This window comes from Marmota flaviventris, chromosome 10 (assembly GCF_047511675.1).
Source record: "Marmota flaviventris isolate mMarFla1 chromosome 10, mMarFla1.hap1, whole genome shotgun sequence".
Taxonomy (NCBI): domain Eukaryota; kingdom Metazoa; phylum Chordata; class Mammalia; order Rodentia; family Sciuridae; genus Marmota; species Marmota flaviventris.
The window spans coordinates 32,225,216-32,235,021 of NC_092507.1; positions in this window are offsets into that span (position 1 = coordinate 32,225,216).

The window sequence follows — 9,806 nt, forward strand, 5'->3', positions numbered from 1 at the left end:
TGGGTAACTGTGAGATGGTGGATGTTGCTCTAATAACATGTTTACTATCTACATGCATCTTACAACATCATGTTGTTCACCTTAAATATACAAAATTTATTTGAAAAGTTTTTTAAAGAAAGAAAAAAAAGGTGTCAAGATGATGGCACATATCTGTAATCCCAGCTACTTGGGACTGAGGCTGAAGCAGAAGGATCATAAGTTCAAAGCCAGCCTGGACAACTTAGCAAGACCCTGACCCAAAAATAAAGGGCTAAGGGTGTAGCTCAGTGGAAGTGCCCTTGTCTAAAATGTGTGAGACCCTGGGTTCAATCTCAGTACAAAAAAATAATTAAAAAACAGGGCTGGGTGTAGTGTTCAGTGGTAGTGTGCCTCTGAGTTCAATCCCCAGTAACACCAAAAAAAAAAAAAAGGTAGAGGAGCATACCCATCCCCCAACTCAAAAAAATGTAGTGGTCATAAGCAGCCAGGAAGGATTCTAGGATCCTCTAAACTTCTGAGGAGGAAAAGTTTAAAACCAGATTAGAGGGGCAGACCTGAGTTCAAATCTAATATTCCATGATTTATTTCCTGCATGCCAATATCAGGTTAGTTTCTCTTAGTTTATGTTTCCATGCCTATAAAATGGAAACAATAATCATAGCTACCTAGCCAAAGAGATCATGCACAGGCTATAATTAAATAAAATCCCCCAAAGATAGCTGTGATTATTATGTACAAGGCTGAGTGTCAGCAAAGACAAGAGTAATTAGCTCATTGTTGGAAGATGGGAATGGGTTCGGAGATCAGGAGAGCCCTCCAAAAGGAGATGGTATTTAACTCAGGGAACAAATTCTTGAAGTGACACAGATTGCTCAAAGGGAGGAGAATAGAGGTTTTATTGTTTTGTGTTTACAATCTTCTCCCAGCTTCATCTGGATTATAAATTTCCCAAAAGGAACACAGCCCAGAGCTGGGCTGCAAGAGTGCTACAAAAACTTTGATTCAGCACTGGCTGTACTTCAGCAGCAGGATGTCAACGCTTTACATGACCCACAACCACTTAGACAAATGAGTTTTTTTCTGATCTTTTTCTCCTTTTGTATTTATTGTAAGAGGAAAGCAGAAAATGAGAAATGAATTTAAAATGATCCAAGATCTGCAAGAGGGAGATAGCACAACAAAAGGCATCCCCTTCTATCATCCTCAGTCCTATAAAAGCCTTCCAGATTCCCTTGGTATCTTTATATATTACTTTATATTTCATACTAGATGCAAAAAAAAAAAAACGTACATAGGCTACTGAGAAGCTTTCAATACCTGTTACTGCTGTTTTTTTTTTAATATATTTATTTTTATTTATTTATTTATTTTTATGTGGTGCTGAGGATAGAACCAGGGCCTCACACATGTGAGGCAAGCACTCTACCACTGAGCTACAACCCCAGCCCCCCTCTTACTGCTATTAATGACAACATTTGGATGTTAGTCACTAGGCGTACTTACTTAAATAACATTCAATAATCATTTATCAAGCACATACTCTATACCAGGCATTGTGCTAAATACCAAGAAGTCAAAAGAGTAAAGAGAAGGAAACATGTAAACAATTTCAATGCAAATTTGTAGAGATTTATACTTGTGCTATGGAAACAGAGAAGCAAGGCTTATCTCTGTTCTGTTGGCTGGTGGGTAGGCTGGCAGGAGGTACAAAAAACTTCACCTTTAAAAGGTAAGGGTAAGGCGCATCTTAGTAAATGAGTAGGCATTTGTCGTGCAGAGACAGAGGAAAAATTGGGAAGCAGAGAAAAACAGGGCCAAAGGAGAATGGCTTGTATCCACCCAAGGGGTTGTGTGGATACAAGAAAAATAAAGGCCACAGAAGTTATAGTTTTATAAGTGCTCTTTAAATACTAGTGGTTGATAGAAATAACTAACTCATGGAGCTAGACCACATCACTATATTGAAATTATTCTTAAATTGAGTTCCTGCCCTCCAGAAGTTTGGCATTAACTTCAGATTATTATTAGTACACAAAATGTGATCCTTCCCAAACAAAGACTTTACTACTTAATCATTCTCTGTAGAAAGGAATACCTTAGAACATTTCCCTCCAGTAAACAGCTAATATATGTCTGTCTATATTTTTTCTTCTCTAATCTAGCGATGAATTTGTACTCATGCACTCATAACATCCCCCAGCCATTCCATCCCCGTTCCTTGTTACCACCTGGCTGAAACCTTGGCATAGCTCTCCTCTCAGAATCAACTGAGCTAATTAAAAATATAATGCAAGACCCAAAGGCACTAAGACAGCTGAGCAAACATTAATGAATACGTAGATTAAATAAAATATTTACAGTATGTGTAAGCGATGGTGCAGATGAAACTTGGGTGGCGCTAGGAAGAGTGAGTCAGAGGATGTTCAAATAGAGTGGGTTCAGGGAAGATCTCTGGACCAGTTACTTAGCAGTATCTTTTGGAATGACAGAATGAAAGGAACCAGCTTAGCAAGAAAAAGATAGCCAAAGCTTGCAATCCAAAGGAGCCTAAAACTCTGGGTACAAATCTGGTAGTTAAGAAACCACTAATTTCAAGTTGTAATGTTATTGGCCTACTTCATACCTAATGAGCTAAATAAGAATCATTAATAAACCTAGATCCTAATGAGAGGCTGATGAGGGAATAGCTAACATTTATTGAGTGTTCCTCACGTGACTGGCAACCAGAGAAGGTCCTTTGCATATGTTTTCATTTAATCCTTATGGCAAAACTCCATTTTAAAGAAGAAACAGAGGCTCAGTAGTTTGAGTGGCAAAATCAGGATTTGAATCCAGAATTATCTGATTCTAAGCCCTCTGTTCTCCTACTTTTAAAGACTATCTAAACCAGCAGGATTGTTTACAATTATATGAAAATTGCAGGCTTGGGGCTACTAGCCATTGCAAGGTGTATTTACATCCAAATACCACAAATAGAATGTAAAAAGGTCCTCTAGTAGACTATATTATTGTTCCCAAACATTTACTGTACCTCTCAGGGTTGGGTTAAATTTCCCCATTGAGAGCAGGCTTGGCTGTGTGATTTGCATTATCTAATGAAATGTGAGTGGCAGTAGAAGCCAAACTTTGAGGCAGTGTGCTGCTCCATGTTTTCCTTTCCTGCTGTCCTGATGACCAGCAATACTCAGGACAGAGACTAATCCATGAATCTCAGTCCCAGAGTGAAGACAATGTTTCAGCAAAGCCACAGCTGACCTAGGCTGTGAGAAATGAAAAAGAAAAAAACAACAACTTAGGCCCATTGGGCCACCAAGATCTGGGGATTGTTACTATAGAATAACAGAGCCTCTAGATTAATGGAGACACCTTCTGAATCTCTTTTTATGATCCAAATTTCTGTGTCATCCACAGGTAAAGAGATTGCTTGGGGAGTATGGAGGATGTAGGGAATGGCATGATGGGTGTAATGCAGCAAAAGCCCTTTTTTTCCCCAAAAGCCTTTAAATACAAGATTTAAACTTCAGTCTTGATCTATAGGATTAGACAAGCCTTATAAGCTAGGTGCCATGGGCCATGTCATATCCAGGACTTGGGGAAGTTACAGGTAAAGATACCGTTTCTCTTCTTGAGGCAAGGTCCATGCTTATTCATTTCTAAACCTAGCACCCATGACTGTAACTGGCACTCACTAGACACTCAATAGTTTTAATATTTTGTCAAATTAATGCAATAGAATGATCTAGAACTGTATTTCAAATCTCCTAACTCCTCACAAGTTTCTTCCTATGTCATGGTGCATTGCCTACTTAGGTTAGGGGATTATTATTAGTAAATTTTTATGTAATACTTTATAATTTCTGCATACCTTATTTGGTTGAAATACACATAAATTAAGATCTGCAGGGCCTGGAGCATAGCAAGCATTCAACAAAGGCACACAAACCTCCCTGAGGGAATCACAAAGTGTGAAGACATTGAAGAGACCAGAGGTCTTAGCAATGAGAACTCTAGCTTGAAGTTCACTGTGGATCAAGTTTTTCATGGGATCAGATTAAGAGAACACATAAGTGAAGATTAGACTCAGGCAAACATATTTCAGGGCCCTAAGGCATAATATTTTCCAGGCATTTCCAGAGTACCAGACAGTAATTGAAAAACCTTCCATGGTGGGCTGGGGGTGTAGTCCGGTGGTTAAGAGCTTGCCTAGAAGGGGCAAAGCACTGATTTCAATTCCCAGCATGGAAGCAAGGAGGGGAGCCTTCTGTGGAATATCATTAATAAAAGTATTGAAGAGAGTCCTGCAAACTAATTAGGACCAGCCAAATTTATGGATCAATCTTTCCAAATCAGGAAGATATTCAACCAGTTATACTCTTCACTTAAAGTTAAGATACTACAAATATAATATGCATCTAATTTTAAAATACCGTATCTTAACCTGTAACTTCCCCAATTATGTTGGGCATAATTAGAATATTTGAAGAGCTGAGGCAAAGCAGAGAAATTGAGTTGTCCAGTGCATTAAGTTTGACTCTAAAATTTGAACTTAATAACATGTGCGGAAACATTATTTGTTTATTGGTCAGGATATTACATTGAACTTCTTTTGATAAACATAACTGAAATCCAGTTGGGCGTGGTACTGTAAACTTAAAGTCCTAGCTACTCAGCAGTCTGGGACAGGAGGATCACTTTTGAGCCTGGGAGTTTTTTAAAGACCCCGTCTTTTTAAAAAGGAAAAAGACAGTAAGGGAAGGGAGAAATCTTTGCAATTAAAGTATTTAAGATGAACCAACATTTTGGATTTACTTTGAAATATCCCAGGGGAAGGAGGAAATGCATGAGAGATAGATGAGCCAAGACTGATGAAATGTTGATGTCTATGGAATTTTGGAGGAGGGAATGATTGCTTCTATCAAGAAAGGGAGTGGGAAGGGGAATTAATGTTTTATCTTTACAAATTCCCACAATGATTCTCAAAGTCAGAAATTATCTTCCCCGTTTTATAGGCAAAGCAAACTCAGGTCTGGTTCTAGTGAATGGTAATGTAAAGATTTGAACCTCAGCTCTATGACTAGGGGTCCTTCCTTTTACTAATTTCTCATACAAAATGCTAAAAGTGTTTTCTTACATTCTGGTATTTTAGCAGAAATTGAGAATTGATTTTTTTTCTAAATAATGGAAACATATTTGTAATTCCTTTGTTTTTCACCTTTCCTTAAAGGTTCTCATTTCCATCTTCTGGCAACTATTTTGAATCCTTCCTGACGCATGAAATTGTTTTCATTTTATTTAATCTAAATTCATGATCCACCTATGGTTTGCTTCCACTATTCAGTGTGGTAAAATAAATGTGGAGTGTTTCTTTTTGCATGTGTTCTCAGAGCATTAAGATTCTAAAAGGCATGTCCACATGCACAAATGTAATCCTTCTGTTCAAGTATCTAAGTATGGTATTTCCCTTTTAATCATTAAGCTGTCAGTATGTGGCCTACTATGCCCTTTCTTCCCATTTACTTTTTTTTCCTGCTTTACTCTTGTAGTGAGATTTCTTGTTCCGTGCTACCATGAAATATGCCACCTTTGTGTCTATAATTTGCATGTGGATTTTATATGTTTCTAAAATGAAATTTTCAAGAAATGCTGGTGAAATGAAAATCAATTTATCCTGTTAATATTTATTAAATGCTAACTATACTGTGCTAAATAAGGGCTGGGAATACAATGATAAAAGCAGTAGCCAGGGGGCAGTATAGCATAATAGTGATCAAGAGTTTGGGCTCCCTTGCCTACAGTTAAAACCCAGTCCTGTCACTCACTAACACAATGAGTTTGGTTGGGCAAATTGCTTAATCTCTCTAAACCTCAGTTTCCTCATCTGAAAATGAGGATAATAGTAGTAGCTACCGCATAGGTGTGCTGTGAGTTAACTTACCACAAACAGGAAGAGTGCTGAGCACAGTGCTCAGCACATAAGAAGGGTTATAAATATTAACTCTTCGTATTTCCCTGTGTGAGTCAAACAAAAAAGATAGTAGGAAGGAATTTGATCTGATCAGAGAGGAAATTTGATCTGATGGGGACAAGTATTTTAAGGAAGAGTTCACAGATATGGAAACATTTGAGCTCAGCCTTGAAAAATGAGATCAAATTTATTGAGGCAAGATAAGAGGGTGATTCTAAGTATAAAGGCTTGGCTCCATTCTTTTAGGCAGGACATATCTGAAGGGCCCTTCCATTTCCCCAACTCCCTAAGGGTCAAGGGGAGAGATCAGATGAGATCTGTATGGCATCTCCTTCTTCTGTCAATTCCTGTTTCCTTTACTCTTCCACTAGGGTTGATTGCAAAAGTACTGTCTCTCCCTCCCTCTCCCCTTCCCCTCCCCCCTCAAGAAAACAATTTTTGCTTATAAAAGTTCCTATCAGAATCTGTTTTTCAAGGTATTTAACCTATAAAATCATGAATGATGCTAGGCATAATTTGAAATAGAAATATATCATGTATGTGTACAAAGTAGAAACCTTACTGTGGAAGACTAGCTAGGGAATATATATTAATTTATTCATTAAACCATCACAATGTATTTGTCCAACACTATACTAAGGAATATATCTAAGTCTTTATTGTACATACAAGATTATATTGTACATACAATCTTGGATAGATACACTTAATGTTTTAAAAATATGATTCCTTAATCTTCAAAATTTTCATTTTGAAAAACTTGAGATACATAAATGACAAGGAATATAACTGAATTCTCCTATGCCCATCACCTAGCTGCAACAATTATCAAGTAGTAGCCAATCTTGTTTCATGTATATCCCTACCCTTACATTGGCCCTTTTGTGTTATTTTGAAGCAAACTCCAAAAATCATGCTATATTAATACACACATATTTTTAAAATATGTCTCCAAAAGATGTGAACTCTTATTTTAAGAAAATACAACCATAGAACAACTATTTCATCTAAAAATTAATGCAAATTTCCAAATTCATTGGTATTAAGATATATCTTTTCTTTTTATATATATTTTTAGTTGTAGATGGACACAATATCTTTATTTCATTTATTTTTATGTAGTTCCTGGGATCAAATCTAGTACCTCATCCATGCTAGGCAAGTGCTTTACCACTGAGCCACAACCTCAGCACCCTAAGATATATCTTTCATCCATCTTATTAGTGTTTAAATTTCCAATCACTTTATAAATTTTTTAAAACTTCATTTGAATCAAAACTTACATAAGATTCCCACATGGAAATTGATATGCCCTTTAAATCTTTTTTTACATTGTAAGTTCCTTCTCTACTTTTTTTCTCTTGCAATGTGTTTGTTGAAGAAACCTTGCCTTTTTTGCCTTTAGTATTTCCACAATCTGGATTTTGCTGGTTACTTCCCGGTGGTGGTATTTAACATGTATCTCTGCCCTCTGTATTTCCTATAAGTCAGTAGTTGGATCCAGATATAGGATCAGATACATAAGTGGTTTTGGTTTTCATTTATTGCATAACTACTTAATTGGTAGTATGCTTTTCCACCAAGGAGGCACAAAATACCTGATTCTTTTTCCTTTTCTAATTAAATTAATTGATCATTTCCTCCCAACAAACTACAATCGACATAACTTGGATTGCAAACTAAGAATTGTAGCTGATGTCTGCTTGGGCCTCCATAGGACAAGTGATCTTTAAGGAATCTTAACATTAAATCCAGTCCTACTGTTATCATTGTATCATTTTGTCATTATTATCTTATTCATCAGGTATTACTACATTACTAATCATGGCATCTAGGACTGGTCTAGAAACCATGTTATAATAATCGGAATCATCTATTGAGTCACTGCTGTAGACCAACTAATCTATATAGGTCATCTTTAAAATTATAACACCACCAACCAACAATGCAAGTCTTATTATCCCCATTTTATAGAGGAAAACCAGATATCAAGAAGATGAATGACTTTCCTAAGTCCACACAATTGGCAAAAGACAGAAACAGAAGTGATATGAAACACAGATCCAGCAGTCTCCCAAGGTTTGCCTCTTTCTACTAGTTCCCAGTTATTTGAATACAGAACTGAACAGTAAAAATGATCCCTGCCTTCAATGGGATTACATCTGTTTAAGGGAAAGAGGTAAGTTACTAAAATAACTGAACAATATCAGATAAGAAAACACTATCTAGAACATGAACAATGAAAATGTGTGCATTTTGCAAGTCGTGACTGCTTATAATTGAACACTAAGGAAAACGGGGCCGGGCATCAATGTTGATTGAAGTTCCTGGGGAAAGCTCCATCAAGCAATGCAGAAATTATTACAAATATAAAAGCTTTCCCAATGAGCAAAGGGTCCTTTGCACAAGCATCCCCTCCCTTGGGATCCATGTCACACTGACATAAAGATTTTGTCACCATGGCAACTGGTCATTGAACCAATGAAATAATCAGTTGTCATGGAAACATGATTTCCATCTCACTCCCACCAGGCACCTGTTCTAAATCATCACATCCTCCAACAACTTTATACCATCTTAAACATCCTTTCTCCTTTCCCTTAGTAACCCTGTTATCCCTAGTCACCTAAATTTATGTTTGGATGGCTATAGGAGACTGTTAAAGCCAGAGCAAATGAAAGTGACTTTGTAATGTAGAGCTGCACTATTGACAGAGGAAACCCTCTAGAATGTGGAGTTGAATAATCCTGAGCACTGAAGAAAGAATATGTGATGCAGCCCTCCCCACAGTTCCTTAAGTGAGACTCCTTTGGATTTTCAGACACCATAGTATCCTGATTATGCTCCTTCTCTGTCAATTCCTTCTTTGGCTCCTTTTCCTCCTCTTGTCCCCTAAATACAGGTGTCTTAAGAATCCACCCCTCACATCTGCTCTTTCTCTAAACTGTACCGCCCAATATAGTAGCTCTAGCCATGTAAAAGTTATTGAGTCCTGGGAATTAATTATAAATGTGCAGACTGAGATGTGCTATAAGATGCACACCTGAATTTAAAGACTTACAAAAATAATGTAAATATCTCATTAGAAATTTATGTATTGATTATATATTGAATGGAAATGACTTGTATATGTTGAATATAATGATTTGTATTATGAAAATTTAATTTCACCTGTTTATGTTTTTAACATGGTTGTTGAGAAATTCAAATTCTATACGTGGTTTATGTTCACAGTTTGTGTTTTATGTCTATTATACAGCATTTCTCCAAACTTATTCACTAAAGCTATCTTATCTGATACTCTAGGTGTCAAGTGTTCCCTCTATGATTCCAAGATCCCAATTTCAACCTCTCCTCTGAGATTCAAATCCATTTGCTGAATGGTCTGCTGGCCCTTTCACAGATAACCCACTAGCTCTTCAGCTCAACACAAGCAAAGCTATGAGCTTTCTCTCAAAACCTGTTCTTTTTCCTGGTGGGCTTTATTAACCTTTGTATTCATTGTTATTGCCATTGCAACAAATTGCCACACAGCTGGTGGCTTAAAATAACACAAATTTAATTACTTACAATTCTGGAGGTCAGAAGTATGAAATGAATCCCAGTGGGCTAAAAACAAGGTGTCACAGCACAGCATACCTCTGAAAGTTCTAAGGCAGAATCTGGTTCCTTGCCTTTTTCAACTTCTAGTGGCTACCAGCATTCGTTAGTTCAGCGCCCCCCTCCCATGTTCAAGCCAACAACATTCACGTCTTTCTCATGATGCGTCATTCTGACACTGAATCTCCTGACTCCCTCTTTACTTCTGAGGTCCATTGTGCTAATATTGAACCCTCCCAGATAATTCAGGATAATCTCC